Source organism: Chinchilla lanigera, unplaced genomic scaffold (assembly GCF_000276665.1).
Source record: "Chinchilla lanigera isolate Chin_1 unplaced genomic scaffold, ChiLan1.0 scaffold00120, whole genome shotgun sequence".
Taxonomy (NCBI): Eukaryota; Metazoa; Chordata; class Mammalia; order Rodentia; family Chinchillidae; genus Chinchilla; species Chinchilla lanigera.
Genome location: NW_004955521.1, coordinates 4526814 through 4539683, shown reverse-complemented (window position 1 = coordinate 4539683; position 12870 = coordinate 4526814). Strand labels below are relative to the sequence as shown.

General features: G+C 44.9%; 1 long non-coding RNA gene across 1 annotated transcript in view; it reads right to left on the bottom strand.

The window, feature by feature from the left end:
* The window catches only part of LOC102019944, a 25840-nt gene extending 15241 nt beyond the window's left edge, over window positions 1–10599 (bottom strand). The window contains exons 1-2 of the long non-coding RNA XR_264609.2: window positions 10490–10599; window positions 3439–3579 (exon numbers count right to left, since the gene is read on the bottom strand). This is a non-coding gene — a long non-coding RNA (uncharacterized LOC102019944). The remainder of the gene's footprint in view (window positions 1–3438; window positions 3580–10489) is intronic.
* Window positions 10600–12870: the final 2271 nt, after the last annotated feature.

The following is a 12870-nucleotide window of genomic DNA, read 5'->3' as shown; positions in this document are numbered from 1 at the left end:
TATGTACAATTTCAGTGCTAGCACAGAATTTCTGACTTACAATTAAATGCAAAACACACAGCCATTCTCTACCTCACACTGTCCACTCCAAACAGCTGCAGTTGGTTGCTTAGAATTACATGAAGGTAAGTTAACGCAGTGTGTTAGAAAATAATTGAAGGAAAAAAAATAATTGAAGGACTTTGTGGAAAAAGAATTAGGTCTGTTAAATTCTCTCTCTCTTTTTAAAGTAAAAAAAAGTGTTAGACTTCTCTCTCTCTCTCTCTCTTTTTTGTTTTTTGTCTTTTTGAGACAGGGTCTTGCTATGTAGTTCAGGATGGCCTTGAGCTCATTCTGTAGCTCAGGCTGGCTTAGAACTGGCAACAATCCTCCTGCCTCAGCCCTCCCAAGTGCTAGGATTACAGGCATGTGCCACTATGCCCAGCAAGACTTCTCTTTAGGATTCTCGTGCCATCTAGGAGACTACTTGTGAATTGTCACTAAAGCTGTTCATTTTCTTACAGCCAGATGAATCTTCTTCACTTAAGCCCTAGAGCGCTTCTTGCTGACCCACTCAGGAAGTAAAAGTCCTAAGTCATTATATGGTAGTGAAGTTAAAAAAAAAAATTAAGCAGCAGGAAACAGAGCACAACTGTCACCAACACACTCAGACAGAAAGATGCCCTACGGCATTCTCTGCCCCCGCCACGGTCGGGTCATGTTGGATTCTGTGTCTCCACGGTACACTCACCTCTGGAGGAAGTTACGGCTGCGAGTGCTTGTTCTCTGCGGGGGCAAGCAGGATACTTCGGTCTGTGGTCTCTAATTATTCTGATGTTCAGATGAAACCAACCATTTTGGTTTTGTTTCACATCTAGGGTGTGTTTCCAATTAAACTGAAATCACATTAAACACGTCTAGTTCTTCTTTAGGACCTCTATCATGAAGATTAGTTGTAGGACTTTGCCTTCCTCTTCCCAGGCCCCTTCAGTCTAGAAAACCTGTAGCTACCCACGCTGAAGGTCTCCATCCAAGGCAGAGGTGAGCGGCATGAAATTTTTCGTGTCTTCCTTGCATGGCCCCCAGGAGATGGCCCAGAACGGAAGGCACACTGGGCAAGATCGCAGTGCGGGTTTGAATTAGTGTCCAGCCTGTGGCTGACCAGATTCTTCCCTTTCCCAGCAGCCAAGGACAGCAGCGCTCTGTCTCACTTAAGTGATCGTTTATAGGAGATCGTAAGAGAACACACAAGTCTCCCTCTTTGTGAGGCTGTCTTAGAAGATCACGCCTTCCCCAGTCTACATCAGAATTTCAAGGATCTTTTAGGAGTCTCTTAGTTAGATTTAGCGAAGGAGTGTTACATCGGCAAAACTTACAAATCCACCACTGTCCCAGCAATGAGAGCCTGAGCACAGGGACCTGGTCCACCTCTGGCTTCACACCCGCAGTTAGGAAGTTTAGTAAGCATTTGCCAAATCAGCAATCTTATTTATCTTTCCTACTAGATTTTTGTTCTTAGAACAAGCGCTATTGTGGACTTAAACTCTAGATTCAACATAGGTTTGAAAAAATTCGTGCACCAAGAAAGGGCTTAAAACATATATTCATGTATATTTATCAGATTAAAGAAAAAGTAGTATGCTCAGCAAAGACAAGGGTATTCAAATGTAAAGAGTCTTCAGATTGACACTGAACAAGGAATATTTAAAAACCAAAACAAAACAGAACAACACACTCAAAAACCCCAGGGCTTGTGCTTGTGCAAAATGAGAAGTCCCCAGAGTGAGTCTAGGAGGATGGAAACCCCACTAGGTCAGGGACTTCAGGGCAGGTTTCAGTGAGAGGGGACCCATTCCTACCGTGATGAGCTGAAAGCTGGACTCACCACAAAGCCAACCTCTCCTGCCTGTGCAGGGCTGCCGAGTAGTCACCACCCCCACGTGTCAGTTGGGTAATGAGTCAACCCAAAACTGTCATTAAAGTTACTAGGCTTTCCTCCCCTGCTCTTTTCGCATGCAAGACAAAATCCTCAAGGCTTTAAAAGGAATCAATATACCGCCCTAAACTGGGTGTGGCGACTCTTGCCTGTAATCTCAGCACTCCTGAGGCTGAGGCAGGAGGATTGCCACAAGGTCAAGGCCAGCCTGGGTCACAAAGTGAGTTCAAGACCAGCCTGAACAGCCCAGTGAGACACTGTCTCAAAAAAGACCAAAAGAAAGAGTACACTTTAAAGTGGTTACTACTTAATTTTGTGGTATGTGAATTTTTTTGGTTTGGTTTGATTTTTTGTTTTGTTTGGTTTGGATACTGGGGATTGAACTCACGACAGGGCAGGCACTGTGCCGCTGAGCTAAATCCCCAGCCCCTGTGTTATGTGAACTTTACATCAAGCCAAAAAAAAAAAAAAAAGAAAAAAAAAGCAGAGAACCAACTTGCTGTGTCTGAACATATTTCCAAAATCGTGGCCCACCTTCCTGGACCAGGCATGGCAGCACGCTGTCAGAACTGAGCCCCCAAACTCAAATTGTCGGGGCCACAAAAAATGAAGTCAGACGGAAAGCAAGAAAACTAGACCAGACCAAGTTTAAAATTTAGTTCTGCAGACGGGGGTGAGTGCACTCAGATGCCAGGCACCCGGAGCGCCCCCTCACAGGGGAAGCACTAAGGGCTTACAGTCTATCGATTAATTGGTGAGTTTAAGAGGTGTGAGGGGAGGATCCAAAGGACCGCTGAGGAGGAGGAGGAGCAGCAGGAGGAGAGAGGGTGTAGGGAATTGAAAGTCCTTGGTTATTGATAAACTATCTTTGCTCTGTAGCTATGTTCCCAAAATGTAGACATTTCCTGTAATTTCAGTGTGAGGGATGAGGCTGCCTAGGGTGGACTACAGTCTAAACCAAAGGCACTCCTGGTTACACCTTTTGATAGACAGGGTTACAGTTTCTCACAGCATGCCTGTAACCCCAGCCCTTGGGAGGCTGAAGCAGGAGGATTGCTGTGAGGTCAAGGCCAGCCTGGGCTACATAGTGAGCTCAAGGCCAGCCTGAACTGCATAGTGAGACCCTGTCTCAAAAACAAACAAAGAAACAAAGTCCTGAAACTTGTCCATCCTGCTTTGTGTTGTAAAAGGCCGGACAGAGGTTAGAAAGAATTTAGCACTGTGAAGAAGCCCTGAAGTGGGGTGTGGCAGTGCATGGTTATAATCCCAGCACTCAGGAAGCTGAGGCAGGGCTATTACTGAGTCGGGGGAAACTGCAGGGAATCCCTGACAGACAAGACACGGAGTTTAGGAACAAAGAGCAGTTTATGGGACTAACGTCTCCTGCAGAGCACATCACATAGCGGCTTCTACCTTTACATTGTTTCTTTTCTGCGGGTTAATTTTCCATTGGAAATCAGCATGAAGCAATTACAGAAGCACAGCCGGGATTAAAAAGAGCTGACATTACATCATAGCTGTACCTGCACACAGATGGGTATGTACTGTCAGTGTCCGCAGGATCTTAGCGGGCAGGTAACCCATAGTTGCCCAGTTCCAGGCCAGGAGGGACTTTCCTCTTCATTATCAGGCGTTTGAGGCCAGCCTGAACTACACGATGAGACCTGTCTCAAACAAAATAAAACAAAAATTAAAAAAGAAAAAAGCTGGAGATGTAGCTCCATGAAAGGTCTTGATTCAATCCCCAGTACCATGAGAGAGAGAGAGAGGGAGAGAGGAAGAGAAGGACAGAGAGAGAGAGGGACAGAGAGAGACAGAGAGAAAGAGACCCTGAACGTGAAGTTCGGTCTCAGCAGTGTCTTTGGGGATTCTTACTGTTTCTGTCTTCATTTCTTATGCTGAGTTAAACTTCTAACCTTCACAAGTTGATACAGTGTGTCAACCATTGCTGTGATTTCCTTGGAGTTTAGACTTGGTGAATAATGAAATGAAAAAGGAGCCCTAATGAAAGATAGCAATGGCCGGGCGTGGTGGCGCACGCCTGCAATCCCAGCACTCAGGAGGCTGAGGCGGGAGGCTGAGGCAGGAGGATCGTGGCAGGAGGATCGTTGCAAGTTCAAAAGCAGCCTGGGCTACAAAGTGAGCTCAAGGCCAGCCTGTACTTTATAGTGGGAACCTGTCTCAAAAAACAAACAAACAAACAAAAAAATCCCAGAAACATAGCAATGAAAATGTAAATGCCTCTTGCTTAAAAATGAAATGATTTACATCTGTAAGAGACCTCAGTGACCAGAGAGTCCAACCCAGCTGTTTAAAAAAAAGAAATGGGGAATGAGGGTGGAGGTATAAGGATATTTTTTATTTTTTTTGTCTTTTTGAGACAGGGTCTCGATATGCAGTTCAGGCTGGCCTTGAGCTCACTTTGTAGCCCAGGCTGGCCTTGAACTCGTAACAATCCTCCTGCCTTAGCCTCCCGAGTGCTGGGATTACAGGCATGTGCCACCATGCCTGGCATAAGGATAAAAAATCAAGATATGTACAAATTCCCCAGTAGGAATGTAAGTATTCTGTTTTGTAAACACACACGAACAATTAAAATTATATAAACAAAAAGAAATGGGTGCAGCTCTTAGCAGAGTGCTTGTATGAGAAAGGCTGTGAGTTCCATCTTCAGCAGCACAAGAAATGAGGGTAAGGCCGGGCATGGTGGCGTATGCCTGTAATCCCAGCACTTGGGAGGCTGAGGCAGAAGGATCGTTGCGAGTTTGAGACCAGCCTGGGCTACAAAGTGAGCTCAAGGCCAGCCTAAGCTGCATATCGAGACCCTATCTCAAAAAAAGAAATGAAGGTAAAAACAGTAAGAAGTTTAGCTAAGTAGTTTAACAGGGGAAGGGGTCCCTTCTCTGTAAACATCCTCATCCTGTACAAGAGGAGGGCATGCAGATTGTGCCACACCCACCCTGGGGTGGGTCGGGGGCAGCCTGCTTACAATATAGGGGAGGAAAAGAGTCTTGTCCCCCCCTCCCCAGCCCCTTTCTCTCTTGCTGCTTTTGCTGCTCCCTGCCTTGGAGCCAGCCAATTACAGGCTGAAACCTCCACAAACTATGAGTTCAATAAACCTTTCCTTCCTTAATTTTGGGTGTCAGGTATTTTGTCCCAGTGAGAGAAAAGTAACTAAGACAGTCCCTTTCACTTCCACTGGGCCTTTCCTCACCACGGCACAGTGCTCATTGTTGCTGAAAGGCAGCAACAATTTACTAATTCCAAGACCCAAAAGGAAATCCAACCCAGCCCTGGCCCCCAAAGACACTATCAGGCCTGACCTGAGAGACAACTTAAGGCAGCCACCACAAACAATAGGCGTTTAGGCTGCCCTCAGCAAACAAGACTTAAGGGCCATAAAAATTTAGGGTGGGACCACAGTCTTCCTGCTGCCAGCTCTGTGTACACACCTGCGCTGATTGTCCTCCCTGCTTCTACTTCAAACATTTCATCCGGACTCTCTGAGACTGTGACCCCCAGCCCTAAACCCTGTATATACTTAGCCGCCCCTCCAGATAGCCGCTGCTGTCGCTCTGTCAGCCTGCCCGTACATATGTGGAATAAAATCCAGTCTTCCCCACGATCTTGACCTGTGGGTGTTTTCCCACACACCATTATTTAACAGGCATGTATGGTCTGCTGAGTCCTAGGTCACTATTCCTGTAAAGTGGTACAGATTGGGAACAGCAAGGAAGGATTAGCCCAGGGGCTGAGAAAAGAGGCGAATGCTGAGGATGGAGAAGCTGCAGGAGGACTGGCAGGCTGAAAACCCAGAAGCCTGGAGCAGGGCAGACAAGCCAGTGGGCTGGAGTCATGTAGTACACATTATTATTCCAACCCTGCAGACAGGAAGTTGGGCTTGACATCGGAGACGCGAAGCTCCCACAAGATTAATGACAATGAGAAAAATAATTACCTTGCAGTAGAGAAAGATGGAAGACACATTCTTACACAGGGATCACCGTAAAGTCACCAGATAGGAACAAATTAACATTATGTGCTTCCCGATGGAGCGCACTGAGAATTCTATGGAATTTCTGCTATCTGGATTTAATCATAAGGAAACACCAAGGGAGCTTAGACTGAGGACACTATCAGATAAATGACCGATACTGTTTGTAGTGGAGCTTGAACCTAGCTAGGGCTTTGTGCACATTAGGTAGCTATTCTGTACCTGAACTGCAGCTCTAGGCCCTTTTAAATTTTATTTTGAGACAGGATCTAAGTTGCTTTTGAATTTGTGATCTTCCTGCATTAGTCTCCTGCATAGCAGGGATTATTACAGACACATTACCAGGCTTCAAAAGTATCAATGTCACGAAAGATAAAACAACAACAGCAAAGGGAATTATTTCTGATTAAGAGCAACTGAGGAGACACAACCCCTGAATACAATACATGATCTAGGATTTTCTTTTGCTAAAACGGACATTATTCTGATAACTAGGAAGATCTGAGTAAAGGCTCTAAATCTGATAATAATACTGTAGTAATGGTGACTGCCTGATTTTTTGGTTATACTGCTTTATGACTCCCTAAAAGCAGGAGAAGATTAGAATTTCTGTGACTTACATTAAGGAAAAGAAATTCTAGTTTTTATGATCTGCCTTGGAGAGGAAGTTTTGAGCCAGGAATCATATGAAAATCAAAAACTAAATATTACATGATGACATATAGCATTTGGAAAAATTCAATACTTATAGCTAGAATATATTTCATTTGCCTGAGGGACATCCAGTCTATATGTTTACTAGGAGTTATAGTGTAATATTACAATTCTTATATGTTGAACTAAGCTTAAATTCCTTCACTAAATCCCTCTTGGTCATGGTATGTAATGCTTTTTATACGTTCTGGATTTGGTTCGCTGATATTTGGTCCAGGAGTTTTGCCTCTAATCATAAAGGATGGCGCTCTGTAGCATTCTTTTCTTGCAGTGTCTCTGGCTGGCTTTGGTACTAGGGTGATACTGGCCTCGGGGTCTACACTGTGAAAGAGAGTCGGTGTTTAGGTGTTGAAGGCCTGAAGAAGAGCTGCGGGAGCCCTCTGCACGCGGCGGGCAGGTATGGGTGCCGCAGGACCTGAGAGCGTGTAGATGCACAGGTTTGCGAGAAGTAAAGGCACAGGGATTCCACGGAGGTATCAGTAGACAATGGAAACTAAAGTGTGCAGGTCAGGGACACAGGACAGCCAGGAAAGCAAGCATTCTGGAATGTGATGGTCTGCACGACAGATTCTACAGGATAAGCCTCGATGATAAGGACATCCAATTGTAATCCCCCCTTACTGCGTATTTAACCGCAGGCCTTCACGCTGAGCTACATTCCCAGCCTTTTTTTATGTATTATTTTGAGAGAGGGTCTCACTAGTCACTCAACTGTCCAGACTAGGCTCACTCTTGCCATCCTCCTGCCTCAGACTGCCAGAGCGCTGGGGTTCCAGGCATTTCCTACCATTCCCTGCTCTGATTTGGGAATTTAGAAGCCACTGGTAGCTTGGTAAGAACGGTTTTAACAGGGTGTGGGGGTCAGAGGTCAGAATGTAAAGACTGAGATAATGGCAAAATGGTGAACTGTGAGTGAATAGGCCTGAATTACTGAGAGGTTGCAGAGAGGCAGGTTTTACAAGCACTGTACGCAGCAGGAGCTTTGTTTTGCTTATGTCCTCCTATATTTCTTAGTTGAAAATGAGGCAGACCCTCGGGCTAGAAGTATGCATCTTTTTTTTTTTTTTGAAGTATGCATCTGGCTGCCAGAGCGAGTGCATATTTGAGATGTATATCCGGATTCCCTTGTGCTGGAGAATGACTCCCTAAACCATAAGATGAAAGCCTTAACACAGCATTTGCCCACAACCATTCTTTGCACTGAATGTATCAACATGGCACTTGAGGTAAAGGCTGGGCTCATCTGTGATGAGGGTGCAAATTAGGGACTGTGACCCAGAAACTAGTCTACATAAGAGAGAAAGAGAATGAAGGATGCTATAGTTTTTTAAATTTTTTTTTTTGGTCTTTTTGAGACAGGGTCTCGCTATGAAATTCAGGCCAGCCTTGTGCTCACTTTGTAGCCCAGGCTGGTCTCAAACTCTCAACGATTCTCCTGCCTCAGCCTCCCAAGAGCTGGGATTACGGTGTGCGCCACCATACCCGGCAAGGATGCTATAATCTAAGAAGCCCTCCTTGGAAATGTGTAAGGATGGTCTACGTGATCTTTTGTAATGTAAATTGCATTGCATTAACTTAAAGAGACTTTCTAGCTAAAGGAGTCATCTAAATTGACCCAGATTTTTAAACTGTAATTATTTATTCAGCAATTACCTAGGAATGGATTTATTGTAATAAATTGGAGTTCACTGTGATAAATTGTCTTTTCATTTCTATACTTTAAGTGTTGTGGCTCTACTGTCAGCTGTCTTGAATGTCTTTATGTCTCTACTGTCCCCAGGCCTGTGTATCTGTTCCGGCTCTCCCACACTGGCCCTTTCATCCTTCCCTGGCAACCCTCTTAGACCCGGCTGCTGTTGTGACCTGGGGCTTTTTACAGCTTCCTTCCTCCAGGTTCTCCTGATGGCTGTCTGAGCCTTGGGTCACTCTATCACATCCATGCACCCCTTGAGTTATCTTACTGAACTGCGGACCTGGGTAGACCTCTCTTCTCCTCAAAGACTTCCAGTGGCTGCCTGTCAATTACCGAATAACACTCAGTAGTCCCTTCTTACTCAGAGCTGAGATCTCAGTGAGCCTGCCCAAGCCTAGTTTGTACATCCATATGTTCTGCAAGGAACTCCTTGCACTTCCCTGGACAGATAGGTGGCCATCTAGACTCCCTGTCTTTTTTTTTCTTTTTTGTGGTCTGAGGGATTGTACCCGGGGCTACAGTACCATTGTGCTATACCCTCAACCCTGATTTAATTTTTTATTTTGAGACATAGGCTCAGTAAGTTTCCCAGGCTGGCTCAACCTTGCAGTCCTTCAGCCTTAGCCTTCCAAATCGCAGGATTAGAGGCAGGTACCACCACACCTGGCTCCTAGACTCCCTGTTCTTATGTTAGGGTTTCACACAGGTGCTTCCTTCTCCCATTCTGCCATCCAGATAGAGTCTTACCTCTTCCTTCAGCCCACTCCCAAGAGCCATATCCAGAAAGGTTTTCTTCCCCTTTTCTCCCATCATACTCTCAATTAGCAAACTAGCATAGTTTATCTTATATTATAATGTCTTGCCTCTGTTTATCTACTAGGCTGGGTTGTGAGTTAAGTCAGTGTTATCGTTTGTGTCTAGATGTTTCCCAAAGCCTCCTGCAGTCATAGGTGGGGCTTTTCAGAGGTGGCTGGATCTAAAATGTGTGATGCTAGAATTGATTCATGGTGCAATACTAGGTAGGATCAAGGGCACTAGGATTAAGGGTGTGTGTACTACCCACCCTAAGTAGTCTGGATAAGATATAAGGTATAAAAAGAGCTTGGTCATCCCTTTCTGCTTTGCTACCTTCTGCCTGCCATGAGCTGTTTCTCCTCTGTGATGCCTGTCTGTGGTGCCACTGCAGCTGTTTATGGAGTGAAATCTCTACAAACTGAGCTAATAAACATTTTCCCTTTAACTTTGGGTGCTGGGTATTTTGCCTCAGCAATGAGAGAAAAGATTGTTGGGATCAACTCTCATTTACCTTCACATCTGGAAATGTGCCCATGCTAAGCATGAAATCAATATTTACTTAGTGAGTCAGTAAACAGAATTTCTTTTAGCCATTCTGCGCTGCCACAATACCACTGATGTACCTGGATAAGAGGAGCCCTGGGCCTGGCCACTTGTAATGCTTTAGATCTAAAATCCCCCCTGAGTCTCACATTTGGAAACAGGGCCCGGTCCCAGGTGTGGGTCACTGAGGCTTGACTTGGAAGGCTGTATTCTCCTCCCTGTTCACTCTACTGTCTGCTCACCATTTGGTGAGCAGCTTTCCTTTGCCATGCTGTTTCTGTCTTGAAGCCAGCCTACCATGGACTAAACTCACTGAAATTATGAGCCAGAATACACTCCCTTTAAGTTGAGGGTGTCAGGTGTTTTGTCCCAGAGATGGAAAGGTGATTATTTCAACTCCCAAACTGGACTTCCTCCTATCCAGCCCTTCCTCAGAGATTAGTCTGCAAGGTCAGAGTTGTGGCTACTTAGAACCTATGCCCTAATTTCTGAACTTACACTATGTAATGCAGTAGCCAGTAGTTAGAAGTGACTAGTTAAATTTTAATTAATTACAATTAAATAAAGTTAAAGTTTAGTTGCTCAATAACACTAGCTACACTTAAAATTTTTAATTAGCCATATGTGGCTGCTGTTCACCTTATCAGATAGAGCAGCTACAGAACATTTCTACTTTCACAGAACTTGGAAAAATCACTACCACTGATCCTATACCTGTGCTTTTCAGGCCCTTTCAGAGCAAACTGCTCAACAGGTATGCACATCCCCATTCCCATCCCAAGATGTAGCCAAGGAAAAATGGGTGAAGTTAGATAGACCTGTGGGCTGAATTCACCTGGGAGCAGGCAACAACTTCATGCCAACAGACCCAGGGGTAGGAAGAAGAGGGTATCAGCAAGAGGCTGAGGAATCGGGGTCAGGCGCCAGCTTTCCAGAGTGACCACCTTCTGATGCAGAGTTCTAGCCTTTCCAGTACTTGTCAGTTACATCTGTTAAGATAGTATGCTAGGGGCCGAGGATATAGCTCCAGTAAACCTTATTCAGGTGGTACTTTTCTAGAAAATTTTGCACTGTTTCTCATATTTTACACATCTCCCTAATCTCACCTGAAGTGAGGGATTCCACCACCTTTTTTTCTTCCTTCTCTGTGGATGCAGAGAAGTAAAAAAAAAAAAAAAGAATAGAAAAAAGGAAGAAAGAGCTGGCATCCCGTATCTCCTCCTTCGAGGGCACAGCTCAGTGATCTAACTTCCTTCCAGCAGGCCTCACTCCTAAAGCTTCTCCAGTCTGCTAACAGTCTCCGGCTGGGAGCCAGGCTTCAACCTATGGGCTTTGGAGGGGTGTTTAGGACCTACTCTACAGTAAGTGGGAAGATAGAAATATTATATTTACAAACCTGTTGGTTTGACTTCTGACTTTTAAATATTTGGGCACATTGTATACGGACACCCTTTCATGCTCTGTTCTGAGCCTGCAGTTGTTGCGGGCGGGGGGTGGGGGCTGCTGCTCAGGGCCGTGAGAGAGTACAACAGCCGTTCTCCACTAGAGAACAAGCCGTCCTCTTATGGGCCGTCTGCACACACTTGCACTGTGTAATTGCCTCTCTTCCCAGTGGGTGGCTTCCAGTTCCCACGGGTCCACCTCCGATAGTGTAACTTGTCCGGCCTCATGTTAAAGGCTGGAGGCAAGTGATGGGAACAGGCGATGGGAGATAAGCGACAGACAGCCATGGGGTGGAAAACCCTGTCTTCACAGTGGGTCACTGAAACTTGAAAAAGAAATTTAGAACCTTCACGCTGTTTATGCTTTATAAGAATCTTGATGCTTTATAAACAAATTAAAATTTAGGAATGTAGCCCACTAGTAGAGTACACATTTTTTTGCATGTAGGAGGACCTGGGTTTGATCCCTAGTATTGGGGGGGGGGGAGAGTTTGAAATATAGAGGCTGCAAACTTTTTTTTTTAATGGGATTCTTTTTTTGTTTTGTTTTGTTTTGTTTTTGTCTTTTCTGATACTGGGAATCAAACTCACGACCTTGCGCCTGCCAGGCAGGCACTGTGCCGCTGAGCTAAACCCCCAGCCCCTGAGGCTGCAAACTTTTAAAACTTGGTGTCATCCACATATATTAAAAGATGATATTTGGAATGATATTTATTTCTTTTTGACAATATAAAAGATATTTTAAAGAAATCTATATATATATATATATATTTTTGTCTTTTTGAGACAGGGTCTTGCTATGCAGTTCAGGCTGGCCTTGAGCTCACTTTGTAGCACAGGCTGGTCTTGAATTTGCAATGATCCTCCTGCCTCTGCCTCCCAAGTGCTGGATTACAGGTGTGGGCCACCATGCCCAGCTTTTATTTGATTATTTTAAAATTTTATTTATTCATTGATTTATTTTGAATCATCGTCACTCTTTGTAGTTCAGGCTGGCCTTGAACTCACTACATAGCCTGGGCTGGCCTCAAACTTGCAATGATCCTCCTGACTCAGCCTTCTGAGTACTGGGGTTATGGGTGTACACCACCATGCCCACTGATTGTTATTTTTATGTTTGCGTAGATTCCCCCGTCTTAAAAAGTGAGATCTGAGTCACCGTCTCAGTGCTCCTGCAAGTGTTAGGACTGCTGGAGTCGGGTAGTAGCCTCATTTTCCACATGGAACAAGAGCAGAAGTAGAGCTGCCTCGGGATCCCGCTTGAGGGTGGGGCAAAGGCAGCTGTCAGGCGTCAGTTAAGGTTTGGTTATTCTTGCATGCTGCAGTCTCTGTGTGGATCCAAACTGTGGAAGAGAGCAACATCCTGATAGCTATGTCCTGATATGCTGATAGATATGCTCCAAAATGACAGATGAATAGCGGCCTGAGCAGGTATTAGAAGACAGGTCAGAGCCAAGGCAGTCAGATCTCCAGGGAAGATTGGGCTCAGGAATGCCTGGGAGTGTAGCTCAGTGATAGGGCATGTGCTTAGCGGTGAGGAGGCCCCAGGTTAATTCCCAGCAAGTAGGGCAAACGAGAAAAGTGATTTGGATGAATTTTATTTTTAAATTTTTTTTGTTGGTACCAGGAATCAAACTTGGGACCTTGTGCTTGCCAGCCAGGTGCTTACTCTGCTGAGCTATATCCCCGGCCATTTTTTGTTGTTGTTACCTAGATGAATTTTAGAGGTTTTAGTAGTTGCCTACAGTTGAGCTTTTTTTTTTTTTTTTTTTTT